At 36.6% G+C, this 5,837-nt stretch overlaps 1 long non-coding RNA gene across 1 annotated transcript; it reads left to right on the top strand.

Annotated features, from left to right (window-relative positions):
- Window positions 1–267: 267 nt before the first annotated feature.
- Window positions 268–1,123, top strand: LOC149656733 (uncharacterized). The gene is made up of 3 exons (XR_016370005.1): window positions 268–453; window positions 854–949; window positions 1,020–1,123. It is a non-coding gene; the product is annotated as an uncharacterized LOC149656733 (long non-coding RNA).
- The last annotated feature ends 4,714 nt before the right edge of the window (window positions 1,124–5,837 follow it).

Genomic DNA, 5,837 nt, shown 5'->3' with positions numbered 1-5,837 from the left:
GAGCCGAACGTAAAACTAACGCAGAAATGATGGGTTATCTTAAATATCACCGCAAATTGTTAAAAAGCAGTTCCCGGAGGTCGAATCAGACAATGACCTCAATCCTTACGCGATTATCGCGGCTATTGTAGCGATATCAGAAACTTTCGAGGATATAAGCAGAATATTAAAACTGCTTACACACTCAAAGTCTTCCTGTTATCTAAATAACCTATTGGAATGTTTCTATTACTTGGCGTGCATTTATTATTTCGCCACGTTGAAACACAAAGTCGGGAAAGGGTAAGATTACAATTTTTACGTCTGGGGTAAATTCAACCGGAAATGAAATTCTCCATCGATTTTAGCATTCATTATAGGCTGTATTATGCCTGATTCGTGGTTTGAAACCCAGAAAGATATGCAAATTGCTAGACGGAGTAATGTTGGACAGCAATGCATTGATAAATACGTGTATTTTAACTTGTTGTCTTAGGACTATAGGGTATTGAAGTGAAAAGAACAGGGGTGTAAAACTGCCTTCCATCTTGCTTTTTGGCGCCTGCGCTTTAGTCTCTTTGTATCTTGAGAGTGCGCGGAGACTGATGGCTTGTACGTGCCGATCCCGAGGGTTGGTAACTTTGGCGAGCCCCTTTTTTACGTTGAAAAGGTCTATTATCCCCCATCCAATCAAATCTATGTATATGTAAAAAGGCTAAGTGGGTGTAGTTATACGCGAGGGCAAAGCTATAAATCTTGTAAGATAACATGGTAATCTGTTCACATTTATGCCATTGTCTGACGCATCGATACCCTTAGTTACCGAGTCTGAAAATTACCACATAAATATATTATGAATTTCAATGCATTAAAGATGGGAGAACGCGTCTAATCAGTCAACAGATCCGTATCATAAACCACGAGCTAGCTCTAAATCAAATCGTTAAAATTGTTGCTTATGCCGGAATCGGTAAAACATCGACTTTAGTTGAATACACCAAAAAACGTCCGAATTAATTTATTTTAATGATGATTTGTAGATAGTAGGGTTAATAAATGCTGCAGTTTTTGCATTGGGAATTGTAGATGCATACAAATCCCGCGTAAAAGAATCCAGACAAACATTGAATTCCTTCTCAATTAAAAAAATTAATGGATAATTATTAATTAATTTTCTTGTGATTATTTAATATTATTATTGTTTTTAATCATTTATAATAATAAATAACAATAAATAACAAATATTGCTACAAAAAAATTAATGTTTTTAAATTAAAATTAAAATTGTAATTTAAACAATGAATAAAGGTGTTTTTTAATTTTTTATTTATTATTTTAAAGTTTAATTTTATTTTTTTCCAGGAATTGTTTGTTACTTTTAGAATGGTTTCAAATATGTATTGAACAATTTAATTTAACCCTCTTCCCTTCCATCTTCTTAAGGCTTTAGTGGTTGCATTCCCTTTAAAGCATTCCAAGAGAGCCTTTTCTTGTACAAACCAATGAAGTTTACTTTGTTCGAAAATTTTGTTCACTTTTGCTGGAAAAATTTGAAACTGAAGTTAGGCCTAGCAATTTTGTCATTATTCCACTTACGGGAAAAAACCTGAAAAACGCACCAAAATATATGGGGAAATTCATGGGTCTAGTTCCATATAAGAGCTTGGGCCTGGCTGTTCCTTTTCATTAATTTCTTCTTTTTTTTTCGCCTCTTTTTTAAAAAATAAAACTTCAATACCATTAACTTATAGCAGAAGCTAGATTTAAATCAATAACAGTTGCGCCGAGAAACGTTAGGAATAGCCGGGAGTGTGGCGCACTCCGGTAAGCCAAGCTTCTGGGTTTAAGGGCATACGACACATGTCGGCGATCCTACCCTATAGGTGCCGACTGCCCCGTGTCCGCCGGAGGTGACTTGACCCCCACACCCCTTCCGTCACCTCCCGAGTAAACCTCATTTCCTTCCCTGATTATTCACATACTGAAACCTGAATAATCGCATCCTTGTCGCGGACGTAAGAGCCCAATTCACATTGAAACCCCCTCAAAAATAACGTTAGGAATCCGCGATAAGTTTAAATAAGTATTTAACTCACATTTTTTTCCGGGAAATTCCCCATTTTTTGCCACTTGTACAAATGTTTCTTTCCTCAGTGCCATTGTTCTGGCGGCCTCCAACGTAAAAATTTATCGTCACCTGGAACACCTGGCATCCTTGGAAACTTATGGTTTCCTCAATTTTTTTGAGGTTTTCCCCCATATTTCTTAATTCTTTCTCCATTTTTGTAAGGAGCGAAGGCACTCGGCGTTGCCCGTCAGCCCGTCGGGACGTTTCTTGCTACTTTTCATGCGGGCATTATTCCATAAAGAAGGGTTTTAAGTTTTTAGCCGCCATTTAAAAAGATGGCAACAAATCGAACCCGAAAGACCATTCAGCCCGTTTACAGGTTAAAGGAATTTTTTTTTCCGGGAAATTCCCCATTTTTTTGCCACTTGTACAAATGTTTCTTTCCTCAGTGCCATTGTTCCGGCGGCCTCCAACGTAAAAATTTATCGTTACCTGGGACACCTAGCTGGCATCCTTGGAAACTTATTGTTACCTCAATTTTTTTGAGGTTTTCCCCCATATTTCTTAACTCTTTCTCCATTTTTGTAAGGAGCGAAGGCACTCGGCGTTGCCCGTCAGCCCGTCGGGACATTTCTTATTACTTTTCATGCGGACATTATTTCATAAAGAAGGGTTTTAAGTTTTTGGCCGCCATTTAAAAAGATGGCAACAAATCGAACCCGAAAGACCATTCAGCCCGTTTACAGGTTAAAGGAATTTTTTTTTCCGGGAAATTCCCCATTTTTTTGCCACTTGTACAAATGTTTCTTTCCTCAGTGCCATTGTTCCGGCGGCCTCCAACGTAAAAATTTATCGATACCTGGGACACTTGCCATCCTTGGAAACTTATTGTTTCCTCAATTTTTTTGAGGTTTTCCCCCATATTTCTTAATTCTTTTTCCATTTTTGTAATGAGCGAAGGCACTCGGCGTTGCCCGTCAGCCCGTCGGACATTTCTTGCTACTTTTCATGCGGACATTATTCCATAAAGAAGGGTTTTAAGTTTTTGGCCGCCATTTAAAAAGATGGCAACAAATCGAACCCGAAAGACCATTCAGCCCGTCTACAGGTTAAAGGAATTTTTTTTTTCCGGGAAATTCCCCATTTTTTGCCACTTGTACAAATGTTTCTTTCCTCAGTGCCATTGTTCCGGCGGCCTCCAACGTAAAAATTTATCGTTACCTGGGACACCTGGCATCCTTGGAAACTTAATGTTTCCTCAATTTTTTTGAGGTTTTCCCCCATATTTCTTAATTCTTTCTCCATTTTTGTAAGCCTAAATCAATAAAGGAAAAATTATTTTTTTTTTAATTTATAGTCATTACTTCCCAAGTATTTTGGAAAAGGTGACAATAAACAAGCTAATTAGCAATTATTTTGAAGTAAAACATACAATTTTGGAAAAGGGGGAAATTTATTCAGTTGACAAGATATTTAAATAGCACCAAGTTGGAGCGGAGCCTGTATGTATCGTTCACAAGAGCGTGTCTCTTACTTTGATTCGCTGTATAAAATAACTCGTCCATTAAGTCTGATCTTTTATACTAAATCGGTGTTGTCTTTTCTAGCTTTAAGTCAAAGAGAACTATTCTTTAATGTAAGGGGTGTGAATAGCTCGTTCTCATTACACTTAAACAGAGTCATATTACTTATTATCGTTACTGTGGTATGGATTTATTAATTTTCATTCGTATATCTTTTATTTTTAAACCTTCAACCATATCTGCTTCTCTTTAGTTTTATCCAACTAGTTCGAGTGAAACCTTGGGTCAAGATTAAACTTAGTTATAAACAATTTATAAAATTTTCCCATCGCCGATGAACGCCTTTATTTTTCATCATTATATCTATACATATACAGCGATATTAAATTTTTCCAAGTCTTCAACCATATCTCTTTATTTTATCCAGTTACTCGTTCATTTATAACCATAGGGCTAAATTATGTTATCGACAATTTATAACTAACTTGTCCTATCACCGATAAACGCCTTTATTTGCGTCATTAAGTCTGTATAGATACAATAATATTGAATTTCATCTTTCATTTTCTAAACCTTAAATGATATCTGTTTCTCTTAATTTATTATCCAACTCGTTGTAAAGCTTAGGGATAAAATTAGTTATCGACAATTTTATAACTATCTTGTCCTATCGCCGACAAAGGCCTTTATTTACGTTATTTTATATATGAAAAATAGGGATTCTCTTCAACACAGCGCTGTCAATACCATTAGACGTATTCGCGACATCTTGCTTAGTCAATTTTCTGATAGTAATATCTTTCTAGCGCAATGACCGAGTAACGGATAACATGTAGACGTAAAGAAAATCGTCTCGAGTGAAATTCGAGACGTTAACAGATAATAAGTTAACATACGTTACATAAGCGAACACTCTCTTATCTAAGTCTGGCGATTACGTCACGACTAAAGAGAGACAAGTTCACGCCCTTAACCCTTTAACCAATTAACAAAGACCTAATCAATTAACGACCCCCACTATCGACCAATAAACGAAGTCAGAGAAACCCACCCGGATAAAAAACCGACTTTTCCAACATTCTAGACTCACGCGTGAGTCACTCTATAACGCATAGTGTGTAAGAAGATATCCATTAGAAGTCACTGCTCTCTTCAAGGCGAATAATGAGATAAAGAGAGCACTCTCTTATCAGACAAACTCTGTCTGACGATTACGTCACGACTAAAGAAGTTCACGCCCTTAACCAATTAACAAAGACCTAATCAATTGGCGACCCCCACTATCGACCAATAAACGAAGTCAGAGAAACCCACCCGGATAAAAAAACGGTTTTCCCCCTAGACTCACGCGTGAATTCTCGCGCGAGTCTAGCGCGCTAGAAGGCTTGCGGCACACTTAAATGACCTAATTAACACTCCATATTTCGGTGGGTTTACTACTGTTGCATAGACTTTCGAAGGCGTCTTGAACCATTCTTGAGTCCGACGTGCAATATTGCATACCTTCTTAATTTTATATAACATTCAAATATTTTGCAAAAGTTCAATTTTTATTGAAAACTGAAATAGTTGAAAATGTGTGCTAGTCGGGACCACATCTGATAGAACAAAAACAAAGCTGCATAGATTTTCGAAGGCTTCTTGTACCATTCTTGAGTGCGACGTGCAATATTGCATACCCTCTTAATTTTATATAACATTCAAATATTTTCCAAAAGTTGAATGTTTATTGAAAACTGAAATAGTTGAGAATGTGTCCGAGTCGGCACCACCTCTGATATAATAAAACCAAAGTTTCATAGATTTTCGAACGCTTCTCAGAACATTCTTGAGCTCGACGTGCAATATATGTATCTGTAACTGTATATCCTCTTAATTTTATGTAACATTTAAATATTTTGCAAAAGTTCAATGTACATTGAAAACTGAAATAGTTGAAAATGTGTACGAGTCGGGACCACCTCTGATAGAACAAAACCAAAGTTGCATAGACTTTCGAAGGCTTCCTGTACCATTCTTGAGTGCGACGTACAATATTGCATACCCTCTTAATTTTATATAACATTCAAATATTTTCCAAAGTTCAATGTTTATTGAAAACTGAAATAGTTGAGAATGTGTCCGAGTCGGGACCACCTCTGATATAATAAAACCAAAGTTGCATAGATTTTCGAACGCTTCTCAGACCATTCTTGAGCTCGACGTGCAATATATGTATCTGTAACTGTATATCCTCTTAATTTTATGTAACATTTAAATATTTTGCA

This window comes from Phalangium opilio, unplaced genomic scaffold (assembly GCF_054372755.1).
Source record: "Phalangium opilio isolate 3A_F unplaced genomic scaffold, DU_Popi_V2 ptg000077l_1, whole genome shotgun sequence".
Lineage (NCBI taxonomy): Eukaryota > Metazoa > Arthropoda > Arachnida > Opiliones > Phalangiidae > Phalangium > Phalangium opilio.
This window is presented reverse-complemented; position numbering and strand designations above follow the sequence as displayed.